The sequence below is a fragment of the Pipistrellus hanaki genome (genome assembly GCF_964339955.1).
Source record: "Pipistrellus hanaki genome assembly, chromosome: 6".
In the NCBI taxonomy this organism is placed as follows: Eukaryota; Metazoa; Chordata; class Mammalia; order Chiroptera; family Vespertilionidae; genus Pipistrellus; species Pipistrellus hanaki.
Genome location: NC_140508.1, coordinates 51,560,566 through 51,587,088, shown reverse-complemented (window position 1 = coordinate 51,587,088; position 26,523 = coordinate 51,560,566). Strand labels below are relative to the sequence as shown.

Below are 26,523 nucleotides of genomic sequence, written 5' to 3'. Positions count from 1 at the left end.
GCAGCAGGGCCTGGCAGGTGCATTGATTTCCCAAGGGCCCACAACTAGGTTTGGGCAAGGAGCCCAGGTTCTGAGACTTTTCTCGGGACCACGTGGAAAGAGCATTAGGAAGACTGTCCGGGGCACCAGGGGCAGGGGGGTATTTTAGAACAGCTTGCCGAGACAGGTGGCCCTGAAGCCCGCTGGCCGGGAACTCCACCTGCTTCTTAAGGCACCAGACCTTGGAACCCTCATGTCTGCGGATACTTCTTAACCACTCACGAAGACACTCCTGGCTGGATCACACAGGACTTAGCAAGGAATGCAGCCGCCACAGAGCTTAATGCAATGGCCAGTTTATAAAGCTGGACAAATACACGGGGGGTGTGTGTGTGTGTGTGTGTGTGTGTGTGATATTAAATTAAACATTAGCCTCTTGTATAACTGAAATCAACAGATTCCAATTGAGAAAAAAAAATATATTTAGAGTTTGCAATTTCTCTTTTTTCTTTTACTTTGACCCTCCATGAATATGGCCAATAAATTGTCAACCATATTTACAAAAACATGTGTGTATTTTCAGTTTCCACATTTCTGAGCTCACCATTCCTCAGCCTATCGTAAAATAACAACCCTTGGGCCACAGATAGGGTCATGCTCACAAAGAGTTGCCTGAAGGACTCCAAATTAACGCCGTAAAGCACACCTGAAGAGGAGCAAATAAATGGAATATATTGGCCAAAAGGTACATTCTAGACTAACCTGGGGGTTAACACACAACACCAGGTTCCTCATGCATCTTCATCGTTCTCTATTTGTGAATGGACAGGATCTTCCTGAAAAGCCAGCAGAATTATGTAGCTGCACCGAGGAAGCATCGCACACGTAGACCGAAGGCAATTACAGAAGCCACTGATGCTGGAGGAGGCCCGCGCAAGGCTGGCTGCGGGGGATGAAAGCCCTGTCTGTCTACTCGGAGACACACACTCAGTGTTAGAAACATGTTCGTTGGCTCGCATATATTTTTCATATGCATCCTCACAAAACAGTTCTAGATGGTTTTCATTGTTCCGTATTTTCTCAAAAAAAAAAAAAAAAAAAAAGTAATTGACTATGCCCTTATCTCCTTATCGCCACCGTTTGGAACACACTGTTTTGTTTTTCTGGTTTTTCAAATGCAACCGGGAGCCTAAGGTTTACTTTCACTTTGCCTGCACCACGGTTCGGCATACATGAGATCTTTGGCTAGTACTCTTTTCCATTAAAATAGGTGAGAAGTAAAGAAATACATCGCCGTGTCTGAACGTTTCAAATGAGCACAGCAACAAGTCTACCTAATGAGAACGCCAGTGATGCTTCTCCCACTTCCAAGGACAAAGCCGTGTGTCACTGCTCTGCGTGTGTATGTGTGTGTGTGTGTATGTGTGCTCACACGTGTCCGTGGCCATGCTCCTGTTCCTCTAATTCTACGAAACAGAGAGAAGATCAACAAAATTACACGAAGGCACTGCCTTTCCATCAGAAAACTGCTTTCCGGGAAAAAAAAAAAAAGCCTTAAAAATGCAGGTGCCAGTCCTCCCCCGTGAAATGAGGGAAAAGACATTCTCCAAAATTAAATTTCAGGCGATAATTCTCCGCGAAGGAAGATAACGTAAGGGGGCAAGGCGATGCCTGCAACCGAATCTAACATCTGTTTTAAGTCATAAAGGCCATTACATTCTGTGGGTTGTGTGCAATTTGCTTTTTAACCAACTCTCTACGAAAGCGTGGCGAGATGGCATATTTAAGACCAAGGGCGCGGGGACCGGCTCCCCGGAGAGGAGGCCTGGGCCTGGGGCCGGAGGAGTGGCCCCGGGGACAGGAGGCACCCTCCCCAGGAAGCAGCGCCTTCCAGAGGTGGGCAGCTCCCAACACAAGGTCACGTCCACATCCATGGCCCTGGGACAGATCTCTGGCAACTGCCAATGGCGTTACAAGGACAGGCACTTGGTGGGGGCGGATGGTAGGTGGTGAGTGGGTGGATGGGGCCATTAGAAAACATCGAGGAGTGGGGGCACGTTCTGCCAGGGCGCCTCCCGTGCAGAAAGGTCCGGCAGATGCTCTTCCTGAACAGAAAAATCTATCTGGGCGCCTCCATTTGCTGGAGCAGGAAGATTATGAAGAAGCCAGAGAGACCGCCCAAACACTGCGGCGTGCACTTGGAATAAATCCCGCAGCCCTCACGCCGGTATCTCCCAGCACGGCTCCCGCACTCCATTACTGTGAATGTCCTTTGGCCCACAGCAAAAAATATTGACAAAATTCCGCTTTCGAGACAGTTATTGTCTCCGGATACTTGATAGCAGCCTTCAGAACTTCACCTGCTGGCATTAAATTCTGGAGTTTGGGTGAAAGGAGAGAAAATGTGCCACATCTCAAGCTCGCCTGCTGTAGCAGCAGCAAATCAAATTATTCTTTCAATTAAACCAGCTTTGTGCCTAGAAGAAAGAGAGGCTGTGGGCTTGGCTTTCTTTCCCCCCTCCCGGGGATCCAAAGCCATCACCCTCCCCTAAACCCGGTGACTCGGACATGATCTAAACGGCTTCGTGTTCTTGGGTAACACAGCTCATAAAATTAAATCTACGATCAGAGATTTCAGTATCGCCGGGCCCTGCGCTCACCAGCAATCAGTGATGGAAAGCTCTGCATTCTGCATCGGGTGCATTTCCATGGGCCCGACTAGTGCTCTTTCTCTCCCTCTATCTCTGTTCTCTCTACATCTCTCTCTCTGTTTCTCCCTCTACCTCTCTCTCTACCTCTGTCTCTATTTCTCTCTCTACCTCTGTCTCTGTTTTTCTCTCTCTCTCTCCCTCCCTCCCTCCTTCCCATCCAGGACTCAGTGCTGACACCATAGAAGCCAGTGATGCCACCTCAGGGGGTGAACAGAGACCTGGACTCCCAAAGTCACCCACTTCCTTGGCCATGGGACACACACACACGTCCGTCACACTGTCACGGGCAGTGTGGCCAGACAGCTCTGCAGCCCGGATGCATCTCAGCCGACTTCCTCCCTGGGAGCGGGACCCCATCTTCCATGGGCAATGCCCACGCCCAACTCTCACATAACCCCGTGCCGAACTCTCCCTTCACTGTGTCTGGTTTCAGGGAAGCTGAATGTGAAACACCCGTCTCGGGCTATGGACCTCCACGGCAGGGATGCGTCAACAGCTGCTGTGCACGGTGCGGGGAGGGGTGGGGGCCGCCGGCCACACCGCGGAGCTGCATTAGCAGGCGGCTGGCACGGGCTGAGGGAGACGAGCGCTCGGCATAATCAGGACACTTAGAGGAGGGAGACACGGCCCTTTTCCGGTTACGGACACAACACGGGCAGCATCAGGGGCCTCGACATCGCTCGCTAAGTGCCACGATTATGAATAATTTGTGACAGGAAGGGGATGGCGGGCACTTTCTAACGAGGACGCTCGCAGTCACAGGGGAGCGCACGCCTCTGGGACGTGTCCGCATGCGAAGAGAGAGACTCTCCCGGACCCGAAGCACCGCCACGGGCTTCGGTAAACAAACTTCACGGGCCAAAGGGGAAACTCCCTAAAATAACATAAATCAGGACAAAATGAGAAAGCAAACATCCGGCAGTTCTTCAAGTCTTACTGTTACCGTACGGAGACGGCTCAGGTCTAGATCCCACGGCCCCTTAGAGAGCCGGGCCGCCTCCTTCCCCCGGAGCTCCGTGTGTCTCAAGACAAAAAGCACGGCATGGCACCGGGATCGCCGAGGAGGCATGTTAAGTATCCACAAAGCACTTCACAGTTTACACTGATGGACCCCTAAAAGGCTGGGGATTCCTGCAGACGCCTTCACTTTAACAGGAGGGACCCCTGCCCGTGGGGCTCCGGCCTGCTCCGGCCACTATGGGCGGCGCAGGCTGTTTTCCTGAGTCCACCTTCCGAAAACACGGACGTGGCGTTCACCGCCTCCCTGCTCTTCTCTTTTTACCTAAAGGCAAAGAGCAAATCCAGTTTCTCTGCACAGATTGTAGGCCTGGTTTTAATTTGTGCAATAGTCCTTTTGATAACAACGCCTAGTTAAAGCATCCATTAAAAGTCTGTAGCAGGCATTTAATGGAAGGAAAGCCTAATAGGGTTCCACTGTGACTCCTTCATTAACTTCTAAAAGAGTTTGCTGCTACAGCGTTGGGGTGGGGGGAGAAGGGGAAACTGAGAGAGAGAGGGGAGTGGGTGTGGGGACAAAGACAGAAAGATTCACAAAGGTGGGGAGACAGGGAGAGAAGGGGAGAGGGGAAGGGAGGAGAGGGAGAGTGCGGGGGAGAGGGGGAGAGAGAGAGAGAAGAGGAAGGGAGGGAGAGAAAGGAGAGGGAGAGGGAGAAGGAGAGAGAGAAAGAGAGAGAGGAGCTTTTCAGAGCTGGCTTAAAAAACTTTGAAAAGAATTGGGTCAACTATCTTTGCTATTCCAGCTACCTAAACCAACTGTTGCTGAACCAAGACCTCATTTTGTAAGTATCACCCATCCTCTCCAAGTCATAAATGTGAGCCTTTCGGGAACATAGGGCTTAAGTGAATGTTGTCCTGAGTCCACCAGAGCGCAGGACACGCCCAAGTGTTCTTCCCCGGGTTTTAAAAGCCAGGACTGAAGTAGACCCTGATGGGCCAAGTCAGCTGCCCAGGAAGAAAGGCCCACAGCAGGGATGCTCTGACCCAGGATGGCACCACCAGAGAAAACCGCCCTAAGTCCCTGGGCTGGACCCCTGCAGAGGGCTCAGCCCGCCTCCACTGGGCTGGGAGGAAGGGAGGCCAGGCTTGGGTGATGTCCCAAGGTTGACACAGGGGATCCCCAGCACCTGGACGTTCTGGCGCAGGGGTGAGGGCCGCCCTGGCACCGTGCAGCTGTGCTGCATGGGTGCGGCGAGTCCTGGGGTGATGCCATTCTGCCTGTGGCTACACCCTCCTTCCTGACTCAGTGCCCAGCAGCCTCATGACCTTCGCACAAGTTCCTGTCACCTGTCCCTCACGCGGGGCCCACATCTGCTGTAGTGCTTCCTCCTTAGAAACCTGTTGTTCTTTGATGTTTTTGTACTTTGCTTTCCAAGGTGCCTGTTGTTGATGGTCTGGCCCTCACCCTGTTTTCCCCATCAGCCCTGTTGCCTCCGGGATGCTCTCAGCGTGTCACAGCTGAGAGGCAGGAGCCAACACCCTCTCAGTGGTTTTGAGAAAAGGCAAAACGGTCCATGTTAAACTCAAAGGACTACTGTGAACATATAAAGTGCATTTAAAAAAATCCTGGCCTCCCAGACTCACTCAGGAATGGCCTTTGGAATCACCCTCGCACTGGTCAGTACACACCTGTGGGCCAGCAAGTCCCCATGCGGACCCTCAGTTCCTCCCTGCTGCTGTGGGACCAGCCCTAGCCACATGCAAAACACCGAGGGGTCAAGATAGTACTGTCAGTTGGTTACTATCAACAATCACTATTGGTTATCAGTAGTTAATACTTGCAAAGCATCCTGAGCACACCGATGACCCACAATCAGGTACAGCTCCACCTCCACTCTTCAATAACAGCCATGGCCCAAATGATAAGGCATAACAAATTTCTCCTTTGGTATATAGAGTGTCTTGAGCATGTCCCCAAAATTCATGTCCTCCTGGAACCCCAGAATGTGGCCTTATTTGAAAATAGGGACCCTGCAAATGTAATTTGTTAAACGCATCAGATTCGGATGCGTCCTAAGCCAGTGATGGGTGACCTTGTAACAAGAAGAGAGAACGTGCAGGCACAGAGGAGCCAGACACACGAGAAGGCGGCTGTGGGATGAAGGAGACAGAGGCTGAGGGACGCAGCCACAAGCCAAGGAATGCCGAGGAGGGCCAGGGCCACCCGAAGCTGGAGGGGTGAGGACGGATTCTCCCGGAGCCTTCGGAGGGAGTGTGGTCTTGCTGACACCTTTATTTCTGACGTCCAGCCTCCAGAACTGAGAGAATAAATTTCTACTGTTTTAACTGTTGGTTTGTTTAACTACTAAACTCCCTTCTGGTTTGAATTTTTACTTATTTATCTGAGCATCACTGAACAAGGAAGAACTCAAAGAAATTAGGTAAGAGAATCCTAAGCAAAATGGAACAGACATTGGTTTTCTAATCACACAGGGAAATGGCCAGCTTGGTCCTCACCAGGAGAGCAGCGGGGAGGCGGGACCCTCACAGAGGATGTCTGCAGTTGAGACATGAATCTGGGGGTGGGGGACTTCAGGCCACAGCAAGGAGGGAAGAAGAGGACAGGGCTCCAAGGGAGAGAAGGCAGGTGTGCCCAGCTGAGACCTAAACCAGCAAGGAGCTAAGGCAGCACCTGGGAGCTGGACACGCATCCGGGGTGCAGATTGGAAGGCAGAAAAGACCTTACAGGACTGAGCCTGTTGATGCTCACAGGAGCTGAACTGCTTATAACCCATGATGTTTCTTAGGACGGCTAGGCACTTGAAGTTTCACACCTATTATCTAAGTCTCATAAAAATTCTAAGCTTGGCAAAAAAAAGAAAAAGAAAAAAAAGGAACAATGTTTTTCTCTCTTTAAAAAACCAACTCATTGCCCCTGAAATTTGCAGGGAAGGCTCACATGCCCAACACGTGTGCAGGAGAAAAGGGAGAGGACACTCTTTTTGGAAGTATTGCCTGTTTAAGGTAGCGGTACGGGAGTTTAGATTTGCTTGGTAAAGTTACCAGCTACTCGTTTGAATGTTAAACTCTGCCAGGGTATTTCTATTTCCTGAGGTCAAAAGATCATAATTTATCTTTGAAGGATAAGGTCCATCAATGAGCTCAATAAGGGCGCCAAGCACTTTAATCCTATTTTTCTCCTTTTTATTTTACAAAACAAAGAACTGCTAAGAAACATATAGCCACCCCCAGCCGCAGTCGCAGACCAGCAGGAACCACAGGGCTTCTCAAACAGGGAAACTGATGCCAGGCTTTCAAATAAAAAAAAAAAATAAAAGCCACTGAGACTTTAATCTCACATTCAAGAAAATGAGAGCTGTTTTCATAACCAAGAGTTTCAAATGAAAATTTAATTTAGCCAGTTACATTTTTTAATCAAAAAAACAGTTTTATAATTTTGTTATGTGTATAATCATTTTGGAATTTTATAAATAATTTAATTGCACAATGATTTGAGCTTAACTGCATGACAAGCACATGGTCAAGGTGTCCGTGTTCTCCCGTAATGCATGCTTCTCAGGAAAAGCCAAGAAAAGTTCCAGGAGCTCAAAAGAAGCAGAGCTTGAGCCCCACCCCCACCCCATTAAATGTTTAATCAAAAAGCAAATTAAAACATTAGTATTGAACTATCAACCATTCACTTAATGAAGGAAGGCCCTTGTCTTCTTAGGGTTCTAAGGAGGGGAGAGAGGGGGATTCAGAGGAAGCTTCGTGCCCTCCTCTGGCACTGCCTTATCTACCGCCCTAGAGGTCGTGGCCACGTGGCCGCCCAGAATCTGCAGGACACTCACACTGGGATCGGGCTGCCTCTTCCCATCGCAACCTCCCTCACGACATGCCCGACCCCATGTCAGAGGCAGCGTTAGGGTGCCGTAGGCTGGTCTAGATTTGATAAAGGTGACTGAGCTGGTGAGAAGTCACACGTCTTATAAAGGCAGGCATCTATAACCAATAAAAGGGTAATATGCTAATAAGACCAGGCATCTTCCGGATGTCCTTCTTGACAAAGCCGGGCTCAGGAGAAGCCACCCACTGTCCCAGGTGCCTGTGACTGTGGGTGGCCTGGGCCCCTGAGGCCAGCCTGGGCCAAGCTGCCAGAGGTCCCGGGTGCCCGCAGCTGGCCAGAGGGAGGGAAGTCCAGGTTCTGGGTGCAGGGGCCAAGGCAGAGGCAATTAGGGGTGATCAGGTAGGCAGGGGAACAGTTAGGGGCAATCAGGCCAGCAGGCAGAGGGGTTAGGGGCAATCAGGCAGACAGGCAGGCAAGCCATTAGGAGCCAGCAGTCCCGGATTGCGAGGGGTATGTCTGACTGCCGGTTTAGGTCAGATTGGAGGGTTCAAGCTGGGCTGAGGGAACCCCCAGGCCTCCATGCACAAATTTCATGCTCTGGGCCTCAAGTCAGAAATAAAAGACCATTACCCATGCGGGAGAAACATCTGGATTATCTCTAGGTGCAGTGGAACATGAGGGCGAACCATTGTGTCAGACAACTAATTAATGTTATTTTTCTGGATTTTGTCATGTTTTCTGGCTTTGTAAGGTTTGTTGTTTATTGTCATGTCCTCTCTTGTATTAAATATCACCCTCACACCTAGTGCTGTTATTTATAAATTTGTACTTTTTGTCTTAAGAGGCCTCCTCACAAACCGGGACATGGTGGAAATACGCAGACTCTCGTCTTCCTCACAAACGTTTAAATTTGGTGGCATGGCCCCTCCACCTCCAGAGGCTCTGTGGAGACTGGAAGCCAGGCCCTGACTATGATAAGCATTTCCAGTTGGTGTCACTACATGAACGTGCTACCCCTGAACAGAAAGCAAACCAAATATCCTCCACCTCAACGTTTTTCCTAGAACACTGACTTAATTGCCCCGTTGACCAATTCTCGGTCATTTTAGAGTTCCCAGTGTACCCCTCATGGGGAATTTGGGGAGCTACCTGTTCACTACCTACTCACCACCAGTGGGAGTTCCGTCGTGGACAGTAGCATAGATGCCAGTTATGTGATGTCTGGGAAAGCCCAGTCGTGGGCACCGGGGTGCCCAGACCACTCTGCGCATGCCACATCCTGGCCACGTCTGCTCCCACCTCTCACACACAACACTGAAGTACAAGCTCCTCGGGTGGCTTAAAAGAGTCAAAAGCAAAGTATAAGCCCGTTCAAGGAGCGTCAGATAAACTGTGAGACACATGATGTGTTTTTAGTAAATGAAGAGTATTTCTAAAAAATGTCCCTAACCTTTTGAGCCTATGTAATGGAGGCCATCCAGTCTCTCCTACAAAACAACACCAGAGCTCCTGGAGAAATGAAAAAATAGAAACAAAAACTGTGTGCATATGTGTGTGTGTGTGTGTGTGTGTTGTGTGTGTTATACATATATGCATTGCAATTGTATGTGAGGGGTAAGACTTGTTCTGTCTCACACACGGAGAGTGATAGGCACTGAGAGATTCACCAGGGAGGTGCAGGAACCACCAGGACACGTCGCTTCCAAAGGAGCACAGGTCTCAGGGATCCTTGGCCCAGCTCCCTCCTTCTACAGTTGAGGAAGCTGAGGCGCCCCCTGCAGCCTATTGGTAGAAAGGCAGAGATAATCCCGCAGCACCCTGAGTTCTAGTCCCTGCACCCCAACAATCTGAGACAGATTCTAGGGAGATATGTGACAAGAACTAAAGCATGGAAAACACATGGATGGTTTCACAGGTCAGAGAATCAGACGTCCTGGGCTTGATTTCTATGACGTTATCTATCTTATGCTAAATGACCTGAGGACAGACTGTGACCTATCTCTATGGCCTCAATCTCGGTAAGTCTCACTCTAATGGAGCTGATACACTATAAAAAATTAAATCACATAATATCAGTAAAGTGTGTGGGCATATAGGAGATTCAGTCAGTCTACACATATTAATTGAGCACCTAGTATTTCCCAGACACATGTACAGTGATGAACCAAACAGATACCTCCCCCCTTCTCCCATCCCTTGGAGCTTAAGTTCTAGAGCAAACGTTCCTTATATAGGCCATTATATTAGATGCCTGTATTTTGCAAAGATTGAGAAGAACGCCACACTTAACATTTTGTAACCGAATAAACAAACGTGTCCCTTAAACATGTTTTTTGGATTTTGTTTGTTTGTTTGTTTGTTTTGTTGTTTTGTTTGGTGGTTTTTTTTCATCTACTGCCCCCAGGAGCAAATGCTACATTGGGGATATTGTTCAAAAAGAGATGAGACCTGAGAGTAGGCTTCCCGCCTTCCTGTCCAACAAGAGCACATGAACACACAAGTAAGAGGCCACATGTTTTAAAGGGATGGAAACTGCGGTAATGGGGTCTGCCCAAAGAACCCGGATGACCTACCTTCATGGCTCCAGAGGCATCACAGGGAGGAGAGTGTGAGGGCCACTCACCCGTCTGACAGAAAGGGACTGAGACACACCAGCAACCTTGGAACAGCAGCAAGGCCGCTGGCTGGTGACCAGCACTCTGAGAACTTAACACATGCACACTGTACATCCCACAGAATTCCTCCATTAGACACAGACAGAGATTCAGGCTCTGAAAAGTGGAATCTGAAGAGAATAAGACCGACTGGCATCAAAATCGCAGCAAGGGAAGCATCTTCCCACCTAAAAGCAGGAAAGGTGACGCAGTGACCCCAGTCCACACAGCAGAGCAGACGCCGCAGAAGGCAGGGAGTTCCCACTGCCCACGGCTAGAGCAGATTATGGTTGAATGATGCGGAGGCAAAGAAGAAAAGACAGGTGCGATAAAATAGATTTTTTTGTTTCCCATCTTTAATCCTGATAACATTTATTTCATTACTCAATAAAACGTTTACATCTGTGGGATGCATAATAAAATATTTTATGTAAAGTTAATATTGGCAACCGCTTTACTTTCCAAAATGCTCTACCTCTACAGTGGGACCCATTACCTCGAGGACCTGCTTAGCTCTTCTTTGTTCTCTTAGGATTGCCTCGAAGCAAGCAGTTACTCAAGGTAAGTATTTGTTGGATAAGTAAACCAATGAATGAACAAACAGTTGAAGAAGTGAGCAAAGGAGCTCTATAGGGTAGGAATCAGGGCCAGTTTTTATAGTCATGATTTATAGCTGATAAAGCTAATACTCAGAGAAAAGACATGACTTCTGTAAGCCGGGTGTTGACATGAAAGCCATTCTATTGTTCTTTGCCCAACAGCATCAATGCACAAGCTTGGGTCACCCTGTGGTCCCCAAAGAGATTAGAATGAGAGGCAGTGATCCAAGTCTACATATCAAGAAGCCAAAGGGGCCCTGGCTGGTTTGGCTCAGTGGATAGAGCACTGGCCTGTGGACTGAAGGGGCCCAGGTTTGATTCGGGTCAGGGGCACATACATGGGTTTCAGCCTCAGTCTGCTGGGGGGCATGCAGGAGGGAGCCAATAGATGATTCTCTCTCATCATTGATGTTTCTCTCTTTATCCCTCTCCCTTCCTCTCTGAAATCAATGAAAAAAATATATTTTTTTAAATAAGTCAAGAGGGCTGTACCGTTAATGTTAATATTTACTTCTTATTCATGCCACCACCTCATTCAAGGAGAAGTTAAGGCAGCCTCACACTGCTCAGGAGGGTGTTGCTGCACCTCCCTCCCACCTACATAAGATGCCGCACTGGAGACACCTGCCAGCACAGGTGTGGTGCATGAACACTCAGGCTCCGAGACCTGAGGATAAAGCGCCTTTATCACTAAAAAGCGAAAGAATCTCATAATTATTTCTCAGTAAAGGCCGTTTTTCAATAGATGAGATCCTTCAATGTGCTGGGTCTACTGAGAAAATGAAATAAAAGGCACTGCGGTACACCACAATATCTAAAATTTACTTAAAAACCCATCAAAAGTATCCCAGAAACAATTTCTCCCTCGAGTGTTTTATGAACAGCAAATGTGAACAGACAAAATGTTTTTGCCGATACCCTTGAACTAAGTTTATAAAAGTGTGTATAAATATCTCAGATTTAACTGAAAAGTTAATGGGACTATCAAGAAGCACATAGCATTTTCTTAATTTGAGTTGGTAACCAACCAACAACATAAAAGCACAATAACGAAGGCCAGCTCATACACAAAAGATACAAAATGTAAGGGGGGGGGGGGGGGCGCGGGACTCAGATAACGGCGCAGAAGCCCGGGAAGGGCCGTTACAATTCCCAACCTGGCGTCACTATCCCCACCGTCCGGAACTATGTTTATTATGACTTATTAGATTTTGGAGCAATTGTCCTCCGAAGAGCTCAAGATACTGCAAAATAACTCCTAACACTATGCACAAATTTTATGAGGAACGTTTTCTGAAGCCAGAGTGTTGTTGGAAATCAGGAGAGGAGGTGGGAGAGAGATGTAAACGGGCGGAGAGCCAAGGATGAGACAAAGCAGGAGTCAGAGGAGGAGAGAGCCATGCAGGGCGCAAGCAACTGCGGGTTCAGTGCCCATCCATGGGCTCACCACGGGGCCCCACGTCTCGGTGCCCACGATCGGCCCTGCTGGCCTGCGCAGCCCTCTGGACAGCCACCGTGGATTCCACGTAGTCACGGGCAGTGCCACGGGCAACCTGCAGCAGATACCCTCAATAAGCTGGATACGCCACAGCTTTTGTGTATGGAGAGAGGGGCCCAGCGAGAATGGGCATCTGCTCTGCTTGGATAGAGAAGCTGTAGTACAATATACAACGGAGTGCTGCTCAGCCACAAGGAAAGATGAAACACTGCCATTTGTGACAACAGGGATGGACCTTGAGAACGTCATGCTAAGCGGAATAATTCAGAAAAAGTTAATTTCGCACAAATGTGGGATATAAAACTGAAAGCAACAAATGACGAAACAAGACAAACAAAAACTCAAGGACACTGACAACAGTATGGGGGGCCCCAGAGGGAAGGGAGGTAGAGGTAGTAAAGGGTAAAAGGGAGTCACATAATATGGTGATGGGAGGAGACTTGACTTTGGGTGGTGAACACAGAATGCAATAGACAGATGAGGTAGCATAGAATTGTACGCTTGAAACCTATATAATCTTATTAACCAATGTCACCCCAATAAATTTAATTTTAAAAAAGAAACTGAGCATCTTCTCAATGATATTCATAGCACAGAAGAGGGACCGAAACTCCAGGGGTGGCCTTGCATGTTAAAGAGCTCTAAAAACAACAGAAAAGGGATAGAGCTGTATGTGCAAGTAATCCCACACTCTATGTGTCTCCTAAAATGGGATTTTCAAAGATTTTAAATATCAAGTAATCAATCCTTCCAAACCTTGTAACCAGTCAACAGCTCAAGGACATCTGAAACGTGAGAAAGCCCAATAGAATCCCCCCAAAGGAAGTTTATTTACAGGGTTCCTTAAGCTCCAAAATTCTGACAGCTACTGCTGATGTCTAGTATAAATCCACTAAGCTGACTCATCCTATCCACCCAACCTCCTCAAACACAGGAACACCAGCACATCTGTGACCTCGAACATCGAAGCTGGTGAGCTACCTGGAACCTGATGTGTCTCCTGATGTGTTCTAGTGTTTTGTTTTGTTTTGTTTTGTTTTGTTTTTCAGAGAGAGCTGGAATGATTGGCAAAGTGCTGTTTTTAGCACTGTCACCATATTCATATATTCACCATGAAAATTGACGGAAACACTGGAGCGCTGTTGAGGGAAGTTTTCCTTTTGTTCCTTCCTAAGTCAACTGTGCTGCAATACAGATTCCCCCCAAAAGTCAGAAAAGACTCAAGACACGGGAGAACATCTTGGGAGCAACCTATGTTCCTACAGCTCTAAGTTTTACACAGATAACGGGGCGGTCTTTGGGAGTCTGCAGACACAGCTAACACTACTTTTCTTCGTGGTTGTGAGAGAAACCCTCAAAGAATTCCTACAACACAGGACAGGAGGCAGCCAGCCTGTGGAAGCAGATGCCTGGCTCCCTCACTACCCCCGAGCCCCAGGTCAAAGGCAGGCAGTGGCTCCAGAGATGGGCAGGCCTGTGCGGGGAGTCCTTCTCCACAATTCTAAAACCCAACCGCTCCGGGACCTTCCCAGCTCGTCTTGCATTTGCTATGGAGGATCTCTAACCCTGAGCTCAGCAGCAGTAACACCAGACCCAGAGGGGAGAGGGTACTTCTGTTCTTTAGTCACCCTAAGCTGTGTGACTAGCCGCACATTGTGTAGGAGTTCACATCTCATTAAGTGGAGGATACTGCAAAGTATACAACACCGGCACTGAACTTCCTTTAGAAATCTGAACGGTTCTGAATTCCAAAACATTATCTGGCCTCAATGGTTTCAGTAAGGAATGGTGGGACTCCCCTGGACTGTGCCTGTCCGCTGTCCGGTGTGACTGGATGGCGTACACACCGGGGCACCCTTCACAGTTTATCTGGAGTCCTCCTATAAGCCTGGTGCCTGAGGGTCCTTGATTGGAAAACGCTCCCACGCCCACGAAGATGAGTAGAACTATCCACCGGCAGGAAATTTATCAGGCCCTCAAAAATCCTAACAAATGAATAAACTAAACATATGTACTTTGATGACAAAATTGAGTAAGGCACACCTAATTCCCAAATTCAACTTATTTTAGACTTTCCCAAGTACATGCTAAAGATCTCACAGCGACACAGTCTGAAATATCTGTCAACAAAACCAAGCAAACAGAAACCCTCCAGGTAATGCAAATGAAAGACAATACGATTCTATGATGTGCGAGTTTGTGAGATTTGGCTTTATGGATGCAAATTGCTTGTGCAGCTACACAATAAGCCCGACTGAGAAACAAAGGAAAACCTCCTATGTGGAGAGTTCACAAATGGCGGCAATCTGGCCTACGTGATAAATCAGGTTTTAATGTGCATGTATTTCCCTTGCTCGGGACCCTTTCTGTAGCCCTGTATCTGAAACTCCAGGGTAGAGGCAGGTACCACCGCTCACACATTCGCCAGCATGCGCCCGACCTCAGGGGTCTATGGAGAAGGCCCATCGTGGAGAAGCACCAGGCAGGTGGTCCCCAGAAGACACAGTGCCAGACAGGGGTACAGCCCTGAAATGAAACAGGTGAGGAGCAGCCTGGGGTCGCAGGGGAGGGAGCCACAGGCATGGCCACCACTGGCAGCCATGGGCACTCCCTCCCCACAGAGCCTGCCAAAGCCCAAAAGCAGTTCCCACATCCACCAACAGGGGAGTCAGCATCTCACCTCATGGCCCCCAAAATGCCATCAGATTGGCCTCTGACCTGGGCCACACATTGAGAATGGCTGGGGTTTTGTTTTTCCCACCAGAGAACTGATTTTCTTTTTTTTTCTTTTTTTTTCTTTTCTTTTCCTTTCTTTCTTTCTTTCTTTCTTTCTTTCTTTCTTTCATATATATATATATATATATATATATATATATATATATATATATAATTGATTTTTTACAGAGAGGAAGGGAGAGAGATAGAGAACTAAAAACATCAATGAGAGACATCGACCAGCTGCCTCCTGCACACCCCCTACCAGGGATGTGCCTGCAACCAATGTACATGTCCTTGACCGGAATCGAACCTGGGACCTTTCAGTCTGCAGGCTGATGCTCTGTCCACTGAGCCAAACAGGTATCGGCTCTTTTTTTCTTTTTTCTTTTTTTTAAATATATTTTTATTTATTTCAGAGAGGAAGGGAAAGGGAGAGAGCTAGAAACACCAATGATGAGAGAGAATCACTGATCGGCTGCCTCCTACACGCCCCACACTGGGGATTGAGCCCGCAACCCGGGCAAGTGCCCTGACCGGGAATCGAACCGTGACCTCTGGTTCACAGGTTGACGCTCAACCACTGAGCCAGGCGAGGCTGGATCAGAACTGATTTTCTGTAACTGGCTTATGGAAATACTTGCAGTCCTGTACTTCACCTCCCATCCCCAGCAGCACTTACTTGAATTATCTACCTCTACCTTGCTGAATGCAAATACCAATCAAGTGAGACCGGGTGTCTAAGGACAGTTTCGAGTTTCCTGGATAGGAATGTTGCGCCTGTTCCTTTGTTCTTTTCCTTCTTGCAAGACCAGGACAGGCAGGGGCTGCAGGAGGATGACAGAGCGGCCAGGGGAGCAGGGGCCTGAATTTCACACACACACACGATGCTCCCGCCACTGAGGTCATACCTGTGTGTGGGGAACTGACAGCGTTTCAGCTCGATTCAAAGCAAACAGCTGCTGGTTTGATTGCCTAGCAACTAAAAAATGACGGATGGCCCTTAAGATGGATAACTACCATAAATCACCTCATTCAAACGCTCCAAGAAAAAAATTAAAAAACAATGGTTTTCATGACATTTGCTGCACTCCGTAATGCACCGTGATGAATCTGACCTCCTCACGCATGCACAGGGGTGGCTGCTGAAGTTCAGCCACTCCTGTCCCTGCTTTCCATCCCTCTGGCACCCAGGGCTCCCCCAGGGGGGAGGTGTGTCCCCGGGACCAGGCCACACTTCCTGGTCCCTCCGTGCCAGGGCCTGTGCGGGATCCTCACCCGCCACAGGGCTTTTAATCAGGAAACGCCGTCCTCTATCACAGAGCCGGCAGCGGACCCCATGCATTAATAATGCTTACAATATATTTAGTGTAATGATTTGACCTCAGCCAACATTACGGGCGCCGTGATTCATGTGAATTTGATAGACTACTTCCTGTTTGCAGACATTTCGCGTGTTCCTAAAAGGACAGGAATGTGCTTTTAACTTGCGGACAAACACAGAGCTGTACACGGGCAAGGCTGACTGGAGCGCGTGGCATTTGTCCCCTGAAGCCGCGGCCCCGCCACTGCTGAGCACGGCCTCCCTTAGAGGTGCGAGGGTGGGACCACCCGAGTCCCCAGGGGCTCTTCAGCCTGCCTCCCACCTTCACAGGCAGGGCATCGCGGCTCTCCTCGCCTCCTTCCTCTGCCCGCTCTTCCAGCACACTGGCTTCTGATTTTCTTTCTCAAAGTTGGATGGATGGATGTTATAGGGAAGGCTGCTCCCAAGAGGACCGTCCCACCACCCACCCTGAGTCAGTGGTTTGGTTTAGGAAAAGGCCTCTCTTGACCAGCACCCTGGTCTTCAGGGACCTGATGTCCCACTCACCTGCCTGGCCGAGGGCAGGGCTTCCTCGCTGAGGACGCTCGGCCACAAGCAGGCACTGACGGAACAAGCGCTGAGCTCAGGGCGGGTGCGGGAAGCGGGGCCTCACACACCTGCCCTCAAGGAGCCCCGAGACTCCTGGGACACGGACGTGCCAGAAACTGAGCTTACGAAGAGAGATGAGGGTTCTGATGGGGTCCCCCCACCGCCCCCGAGTGGCATGGGCACAGTCTGCTTTCACATGCACGCCACCAGGCTGTGCACCCTCAAACGCGGAGGCGTTCTTTCAATGCTGAAAAGTTCCAAGGAACCTTCTACATTTTATTCTTTTTTTCCTAATATTTTTTATTGATTTTTTTTTTACAGAGAGGAACAGAGAGGGATAGAGAGTTAGAAACATCGATGAGAGAGAATCATCGATCAGGTGGTGCCTCTTGCACACCCCCCACTGGGGACGTGCACGCAACCAAGGTACATGGCCTTGACTGGAATCGAACCCGGGACCTTTCAGTCCAACAGGCCAACGCTCTATCCACTGAGCCAAACGGGTTTCGGCAAACCTTTTACATTTTAAAACCACAGGGGCCAGGAGGGTATGCATTCCCAGTCACACTGAGCATCACAGCTGTGGCGGGCAGCCCGTGGCGCTCTGGCCAGTGGTGGCGGCCCCTGCTGGCCAGTGTGACCTGGCTTCGCTACCAAGGCTTGGTGCCGGGCTCTGTGTGTGGGTGCTGGGAGGGGCAGGGCGCTGCTGCCCAACACCTGCCTGGCCTGGGCCTGGTGGTGCCAAGCCCTCACTGACTGCTAGGAGCTCCTCCAGGCCCTCTAGGCCCCCGGCCCCTGAAATGGAAGCACGAAATAAGCAACACTATCAAAAATTACAATGAGTTAAGGGCAAAAGAGCCAGGACCCAGGCAGCGGGACCTTCTGACCCAGGCATGGGCAAGGGAGACAAGGGAGTCATCAGAAATGAAGGGCCTTCCCCGTCCCGGGTGACTGCCTTTGTGTGTGAACTTCCGGGCCTCCTGCGCCGAGCAGAAGGAGCCGATCCGCTGGAGGGTCCAGCTCGACAGTTTTCTAAGAATAGAGGTGCGGGCACGCCGCTGGCAGGTTCGGCTTCTGAGGCACTGATCCTGTGCAGGAGGAAGCCGGGGGACTCCCAGCTGAGCAGACGTCAATAACGGTGCCACGGCGAAGCAAAGCGAGAGACTGGTATTAATTAGCTCGACTGGACGACTTCCACTGCATATGCTACTACCTTTAGGCCTTCGGAGGGAGCTGTGCATTCTCCCCACAGCTCCGTGCTCCTGACACAGGAGCGTTTCAGCTTCATTTGTCTTCCCGAGTCTAAATGGCCGCTCTCGGCGGCAGCACTTAGAAGAGGCTCGCTGGCTCCCGATGAAGAGCTCTAACTGTCTCCCTGATCGCGGTGAGCTCTGGGTGCATCTCAAGTTCTAAGGCCCTCGGAGCCTGGGAGGATGAGAAGGCCTGGGAAGCCGTCTTTCAGGCTCAGCCGCACAGCCACGGCTGTGTCACCGGGGTTTCTCAGCACTTCTGCCAGGGCTGGCGGTCCCTGGCCTCCCCGCGGGGCTGCGGGCAGGGGGGGGGGGGGGACCCACCACATAGGCCAATGGGGCACGCTGTCCCTTTAAAACTGAAATGCTTGTTTCCTTTCTGTAAGGAAAAGTAAATCACGCTATAGCGAGTTGAGCTTTGAAAAAAGCATCCATCCATTAAAGTTCACGGATTCGCGTTTCCAGATTGTCCCTCCCCTGGCTGGGTCTCAAGTTACAGCCTTGTACAACCCAAGTCTAAATAATATTCACCATGATAAATGGCACCATAACGCCGATATCCACAATCAATCTTTGCTTTAAAGATACATCCATCTTCAATAATGTTGATGGGGATTCTGTAAAATGGGAAACGTGACTGTTTTCCCGACCCGGCGATGGTGGGGAGAGGAAGCTCTGAGTGATGGCTGTCAGCTCACATCTGGCTGCAAAAATAAATTAGCCTGATGCAGACAAATGAAAGGGCCGGCTCTGCCCAGGAAGCAGCCACTCCTGAGCAACGGCTAATTTATAGGATTTCTTTCTGGAAAGTTCCTGGCTGAGGCAACGGTCTGCTTAGCTATCTCTTTAAATGATATCTGGGGCTGTAAATAACCTTGGTCCTGGGGACAGCACAGTACAAAGGGGTAGGGACGGGAGAAGTAACAACTTTCCTCAAGTTCCCACAGGACTCCGATGCAAAATGCTTCCCTTTCATGGGGATTGGGGGGGGGCACAAGTTATTTCAACCAAATGCTTTTACATTTTAACAACCGGCTCCCCCCTGGGTGGGTGGGGGGTTTTTTTGTGTGTTTTTTTTCCTCCTTATCCCATTTTCATTGTTTTCTGGTGGTTTAGGGACTCTTCTAAACACTAGACGATCTGTCCTTAAGAGGCAGGGATGGGGCTACAACATCCGAACCGCAGAGAAAGGAAAGAAACAGCCACGGGGCTTCCGTTGGTGGTTTCGAAAACAGCCCGGAGCAAAACACACGAGGCAGGCCCTCCAGTAACAAGAAGCCCAAACTCTGGCCAGCTGTGGGGATCGGCTCACATGGACACAAGGGAACTAAATCTCGGTCGCGGCGTCTTGTGCCTCTGACCTTGTCCTGCTGGTGAAAACTCCGGGTCTGAATCCTTCAAGCCCGTGGAAGAGTGGGGAGGAGGGGGAAGGGGGTGCAGTGCGCGGGGCGCAGGGCTGCACGGAGCCTGGGGGTGGGTTCCAGGAGGGGACCTCTCGGGCCGGCCGGCCGGCAGCAGTTGTGTGTGCTGAGGGTTAATTCTGTGCGGGCTGAAGGACTTACAGTAATGCTGTGAAGACAGAAACATCACAGGCTTTCCTGGCAAGGGGCTTACGGAGGGTAGGAGGGACTGCAAAATGAACTCTCTCAGGCATTGTCGGCAGCGTTTCCCAAGGCCCAGCCTGGCCCCTTTGATAAATGACACATGTCATTCTGTCACGGGCTGACAGTGCAGCTGGGAGGGCTGGTGATGTATGGCTCCAGTGAAAAGGAAATCAACTTTTTGGCACCGAGCGAGCCTGTGCCCTGTATAAGGATTTTGTTTCTCAAAAAAGTGAAAGATAGACTTAGGATTAGGAAAAAAAAAAAAAAAAAAGTTGAAAAACAGATTGAACGACAGCTTACACTTAACATAAATTAACTCGGTAATGGCGAAATGTGCTAGCCTGTGATAAATAAAAGCTACATTAGTCAATTATTAATCACACTCTAACTTGTAGCCAGACCCCATGACTTAAATCTGGGGCCTGAGCTGCCTTACAAACAGATAAGACAGGGCCTGATAGATGTCTTCCAGAGGGCGATCAGGAAAGCATCAAAGACTCAGTGGGCTTACCCATGGGGCCGGTGGAAGGTTCTGGAAAATTAGAGGGGGGGCGCGTGGGGAGCAGGGAGAGCCCACGCCTTGGAGACAGAGGACCTCGGGCCTGCAGGAGGGAACATTAAACGGAGCTTTTCCTTCCCACCAGGACTTCCTGGGCCTGGGCTGTGAAGACACTCGGACACCGCGAACGCGCGTTTACACTGGTGTGGACGGCTGGGCCTCAGAAACACGCCCCGCGTCTCGCCCCTGGTACGGGCTGAGTTACATCCTTTACATTTCAAGCCGGTTCCGGGCGCCTTCCCACGGCAAACTGATCTCCAAACTCACCGCTTAGCATTTTACCAAAGGGACTGGCTCTCCACATCCGCGCAGGTGAAAACTCAGAGCGGAGTGCAGACCCGCCTGCCTCTCCAACAAGTGGTCCTCGTTGGGTTGAGTTCTACACGGCTCACGTCCCAAACCAGCAAGGACCACCCGTCCTCAGCGAGCCTACTGTGGGAGCGGGTGGCCTGTCCTTGGAACCTGCCCGTTGATGCTCACGGTGTAAGGCAGCCGGCGGCTCCTCACCCACCAGCACCGCAGGCCCGTGACCATGATGGCGGATCCTGAAGCCTGCTGTCCAAAGACCAATCGGGGCTGTAAGGCCACCTCTGATGTCCAAAAGGGCACGCTGAGGTCGCGGGGCCAGCGTCCAGTCAGCGGACCCACTGGCTGTGGGCAAAGTCAAATGCAGCCACAGAAGGACGTGAGAAGCCACCTCTCCTTGTCCCGGAGCTCCGCGGTTTCACTCACCTTGGCTTGCGCACGGCAGGGGTGTTCTGGGAATGCCGCATTCAGTTCCAAATGCCCCATCTTCCCAGAGCAAAGGCGAACAGGCGCTGTCTCTTTAAAAAGCGACAGCCATGTTCCCAGCCTCCTCTTCCAGGATGGAACAGGGGGGTGGGGGGAGGAAGCACCTCCCAAGCCCCATGCCCCCGCCACCCTGTGCCCCCGGATCCCCGCCATCGCGACTTCTGGGGCTCGGCTGCGGTAACATGTTTCCTTGCATATGCCTTGACATGAAATGGCAGAAGGGCCCAGAAGTTGTTGATTTCAGCTTACTTCTAATTTTATAAGTAAAAATAAACTCAAATTTTTCCAAATGCAAATGCTCCAAGCATAACCAGGGTGGTTTTTTTTATTTATTTTTTATCGTGGTTTTTTTTTTTTTTAAGAACAGCTGTTGCTTCATAACAACCATATCCTCCAACTCAGAGTGCCACGCAATGGGTCAGATGGATTGCAGAATTGCAGGAGAGCAAACCTTGGGGGGCCCTCGAAACCCCTAGACCCTCATTTACAGATAAGGAAACTGAGGCCCGGGGAAAGGAAGAAAAATACAGGAAAAGAACAAAGACCTGGAATCCCATCCCCGTTCCCTCTCCTCTCCCCCCCCTCCCCCCCGCAACATACACAAGCCAGTGTGTCCCCTGGTTTAAAACACTGCACTCAGGAATCAACTCCAAACCAGCCCTGTGGATTCAGGCACATACACTGAGCCAGGCAGGCTCCACACAGCGCCCAATGTTTAAAATCACCCCCAGAGCCAATGGTTTCTTCCACGGCGGCTATAAATAAGAGCAGGAGGGGGACAAAAAAATAATCATACATTAAAACACAGGCTGGTGTTTAAACTTCCCCCTTCCTACAGCTGAAATATAATTTTTCTTTCCTCCATAAAAAATTCAGATAGTGTGCAGAATGTTTATATATTACCAAGGTCCCTCTTTAAAAGGTTTATACTTTTACTTTATGACCTGTCCTTGATTTGACACTTCCGCTCATCAGAAAGGGATTTATAAAATAATCCTGAAGGTGAGGAACACACATGTGTCAGGGACTAGCTGGGTTTCACGACACGAAATTTAAGAAGAGAGAGAGATCCTGTTAAGCTCTCTTTAGTCACCAATAGACATCAAAGGTAATAATTAAAGAAGACAGACGTCATAAAACATAAATTTATGTCTCTTTTAATAACGCACAAGCGCCGTAGTGTGTAAAACATCTATTAGGTTGAAAGAACATGAAAACGTTCCAGTAAGAAAAATCTATGTTTTGTTTTGGGGTATTTTCCCTTCCTTAAAAAAAAAAAAAAAAAAAAAAAAAAAAAAAAAGTGAGGATCTTTTTTTTTTTTTTTGCAAGTTTAAACTGAAGTCTTTCAAAACCCTTTGCCATCTGTGGGTACATGAACTATGAATGACCCCGAGTGATTTGCACTCTGCTCAGAATCCCTTAGAAAGCTCGGGAAAAAGTATCATTAAGAATGACTGATGACTGTCAGTCAGGGTTGACCTCATCCAGGCTTTGGTCTCTGCCTCAGTAATAAGCTGTCCTTTATTAGCACCAACACTCCATAAAAGGGGTGTGTTTAGTCACAGGATAGCGGCCTTCTAATGCCCATCGCCTCTCTGGGAAAGATTGATTAGTGCTCATTTTTACTGCCTTCCCAGCTCAGACAGGGCCAGGGCTGCAGAGCATCGGGCCTGCAAGCCACACGCGGGAGTGGAGGTGGGGGGCATGCCTTGAGAGGGGGTCAACGGGGGGGCCGGGGCCCGCTATGTCTTCTGTAAGGAACCCGCCTTTCAAAGGGACCCGACCACAAAACCATATGTGCACTGGGTTCCGGGGCCTTGAGGAAGAAAGGCTGGGAAAGCCAGTGTCTATGGAAATGGAACTGAAGGAGCCACTTAAGTGTTAACTTGTCTTAAAAACAAGAGGGATCCTGGCCTGCACCTCCCTCTCTCTCTCTCTCTCTCTCTCTCTCTCTCTCTCTCTCTCTCTCACACACACACACACACACACACAGCAGTTCCCAGCAAATCAATGAGGAGGCTGCCTGCAGAATTAGGCCTCATAACCAGCCCGACATCAAAACACAAAGATGTAATTATTACCCATTAAAACTGAACATGTGTGAAACTAAAAAAAAAAAAAAAAATCTTCCCTGTACGAGCACATAAAAATCCTTCCACCGCTTTTGTATTAAACTAGTAAATTATTTTTTAAGAAGCGATTGCTATAGAAACAGACCATAAAATCTCTACGTACTCCTAAATCCCTTGTTCCACCTCCGCCCCTGGGGGCTGGGTGCCCTGAGCTCCCAGGAGGAAGAGTGTGGTTATCTTCGTCATCGCCCTGCACCGGGTCCTGGGGGTGGGGAGCCCTCCAGGTGACACTCTGAGCAGGTGCTCCACGGGATGCACTCCAGGGGCCCTCCGCCCTTCCAAATGCGTCCACAAACAAATTTAGCTCGCGGGGTGATTAATTTGCAGAGCCCCTTTGGGAACAAGCCAGGCTCTCAGTAGTCTAATGCCTTCAGCCAGCTCCCCTCAGCGATGGAGCCAAACACCACCACAAGCTCCCACTTTCGGAAAACTGCCTGGGATCGGTGGGACTCTGTTCCCATGTGCACAGCACCTACTGGATTTGAACTTGTTTCCACAAACTATCAGAGGCGGGGGAGGGAGTCTTTCAGAAAGGGGTGTGAGTGCTGTGAGTGCGGACTGCCTAAAACAAACACTTAGCACATCCCCAGTAGGTAATTCAGGATAAGCCCGGCAGGGACAAGGGTGGGTGTCAAGGGCGCTGAACCTGAACTGTGGGAGGGCCTGGACCACCCCTCTGCCCATCACACCAGCCTCCCTGAGCCCAGGAGGGAAAGGGGAGGAGCAGCAGGGGGGAGAGGACAAGGCCCTTTTGTGATCTCAGCCGTCCTGAGTGGGCTTCCCCGTGAGACCCTGATCTCTCCGGTTCACAGAAAGCGGGGGGGGAATGCTGCACAGTCACCCCCATGCCTTCCCCCCGCCCCCCACATAGGGACGGCACTCCTTTTGTTTCCTTTTCCTAAAATACAGTATCACTCATTTCAGATTGACAAAGAATCCAAGCGCAATCTGTGCTGCATAAAGTGATAAAACTTTTCTACTGTACAAAATGCAACGCCACCAGCTGCCCCACCCCACCCCCCAGCCCTGTGCACGCCTCTTCCTCTTGAAACCCCCAATGTTATTAGTGTTTCCTATACAATTCACCGAGTTACTTCCTGGCCAACTCAAAATAGTTATTAGAATTTTATTTCTAAACGCTTTCTGGATCTCTAACAGTATCCTTAAAATTTCCTAAAATTTTTAAATTAAAAAAATAATGATAGATAGGTGATGGATGGATGGATGGATGGATGGATACGTCTCCAAGTTTGGGGGCAGTTTAAAGAGATTTCTGCACAGCACAGTGATGTGAGGGTATTATTGTTTATGGCCACATCATTGGTCCATATTTGGCTTTTCTGGACACAGTGCCTTCCCAGGTAACAATAAAGCTCTGCAGGAAAACACAGACATGCTTTACTGTTATTTTCACGTAGCTGAGAACTGAAGCAGGACAGGCTCTTAGAGAGTATTACACAGTTTACTTCATTAATAATAGGATGCTCCGCTGCTGTGACACATTCTGCACTTGAAATAAATATTCGTCACGATACTTGCGTTTTAAATCCATATATTTTAAAGCTTGTGCTCTAACAATGACACCAGCACGGGCTGACTCGCCAATAAGGCGCATTAACCATTCTGAAAAGAGCCTTCCCTTCGGCCCACCGTTTCATTGGTATGTCGGACCATTTCTCGCTATGAATCTTGCAGCTGGCTTTTAAAAATAGTAAAATGTAATAAATACAGGTTTCTGAAAAGTTCACATTCCCAAGTCAGAGTGTATACTGACCTTCACCGCGGATTTAATTTATTTCGTCAGATGATCCTGCTGAAGATGCACTTTACTTCTAACTCAAAACCAAGGATGTTTTTTTACAACCAAATTTTCTAAACCTCCGTTCCATCCAAGCTCACATCCCTCCTCTATACACACACCTTCCAGCAAGCTTGAGAGTGGAATTTACAAGCTTGTAAGCACTTGACCTATATTTACCATATGCTAATTTTCCCCAGAAAGAAGCCAGCCAGCCGGGGAGCACACCTTCTAAGATGCATCTGGCAAGTTGAGGCAGAAATGCCCCTATTTCGAACCTGCACCTGGGGTTCCATCATACGGAGTGGCTCGGGCTGGCCCTGCTGGGGAACAGGACGCAGGCCCCGGAAGGCCGCCCCTGCGAGCGGGGAGGGGCTGTTCTTGGCTGGCTTTCTGCAGGATGCGCCACAGCCACGAGAATAAGGAAATCCTGTATTACATTTTGCCGAGAAAATAGAAATGGCAGAATCTAAAATCGTGTAATTGATTCTGGACTCCCCTCCTCCCCCCATTTAAACAAAAAGAGGGGTTTCTTGTGTGTGCTGGCAAAGAATTTCAGAAAGATACAATGGACACAGAAAGAAAAAAAAATGTCTATCATCTAAAAAAAAAAAACACACAACAGAAAACTGCTTACTGCTGGAGCAGTGTGGTGGCTGAGCAACAAAAGCAAACCCAGAAAGGAGAGCCTGGAAAACACGAGAAGGCTGAGCAAGCCGTCCAGCGAACAGGCCTTCCTCAGAAAATATGAAGGAAGGAGAACATCAAAGTTTGAGGTTCAACCTTAATGTCTGAGCTTGATTTTTAACTGTGAAACAATGGAATCTATAAACAATTTCACGCTAATTAAAACAGAAATCCAATCCAGATAGTCCCAAACCAGAAAATCCAAGCAGGTGATTGAGCGGAGGGCGTACCAAGCCCTAACTGGGCTCAGAAACCCCCCACAGAAATGACCCCGAGTGCCTGACAATAACCGTCAGAAGGGGTAGCCGGAAGTCTGCTCAGTCCAGTCCTCAGGAAGCAGCTTTGCCGGGCTTCTCCAAGTACATAAAATGAACAATATATTTCTCCAGTGCAGATAAAATGTAAAGGAGGGTTGGTTCAGATGCTTCTCTAGACAAAATTCACTATTTTCTGTGACTCCTAAGAAAACAGTCATACACACACACACACACACACACACACACACAAAACCTAATCTTTTTTTTTTTAAGTCACTGCCAACGATCGCTTCATCCATACATAGAGCAGCACTTTAAATGCAGAAGGACCCTGCCTGCAAGCGTCGATTTTCCTGCTTCCGCAAGACTTCTCTGGTAAAAAATATATATATATATATATATATTAACAAGCCAGATTTTTTTTTTAAAACGAAGCAAAACTCTCCTTTGTGCAGCTTGCTGTGAGGTGAGGATGAGGCCCCTCACTCCTGACAGTGCTGAGGTTTTGAAATGCCATGAACAGTTGGGCATCATGGACTGGCCACATCCACAGTCTCACTGCGCATCAGCT

At 49.2% G+C, this 26,523-nt stretch overlaps 1 protein-coding gene and 1 long non-coding RNA gene across 3 annotated transcripts in view; one reads left to right on the top strand and one right to left on the bottom strand.

The window, feature by feature from the left end:
• TSHZ1 (teashirt zinc finger homeobox 1) overlaps positions 1-26,523 on the bottom strand; it is a 70,781-nt gene that overhangs the window by 33,462 nt on the left and 10,796 nt on the right. The window lies entirely within an intron of this gene.
• Positions 15,163-21,170, top strand: LOC311624293. Its single transcript, XR_014795280.1, has 2 exons — positions 15,163-19,508; positions 20,371-21,170. It is a non-coding gene; the product is annotated as an uncharacterized lncRNA (long non-coding RNA).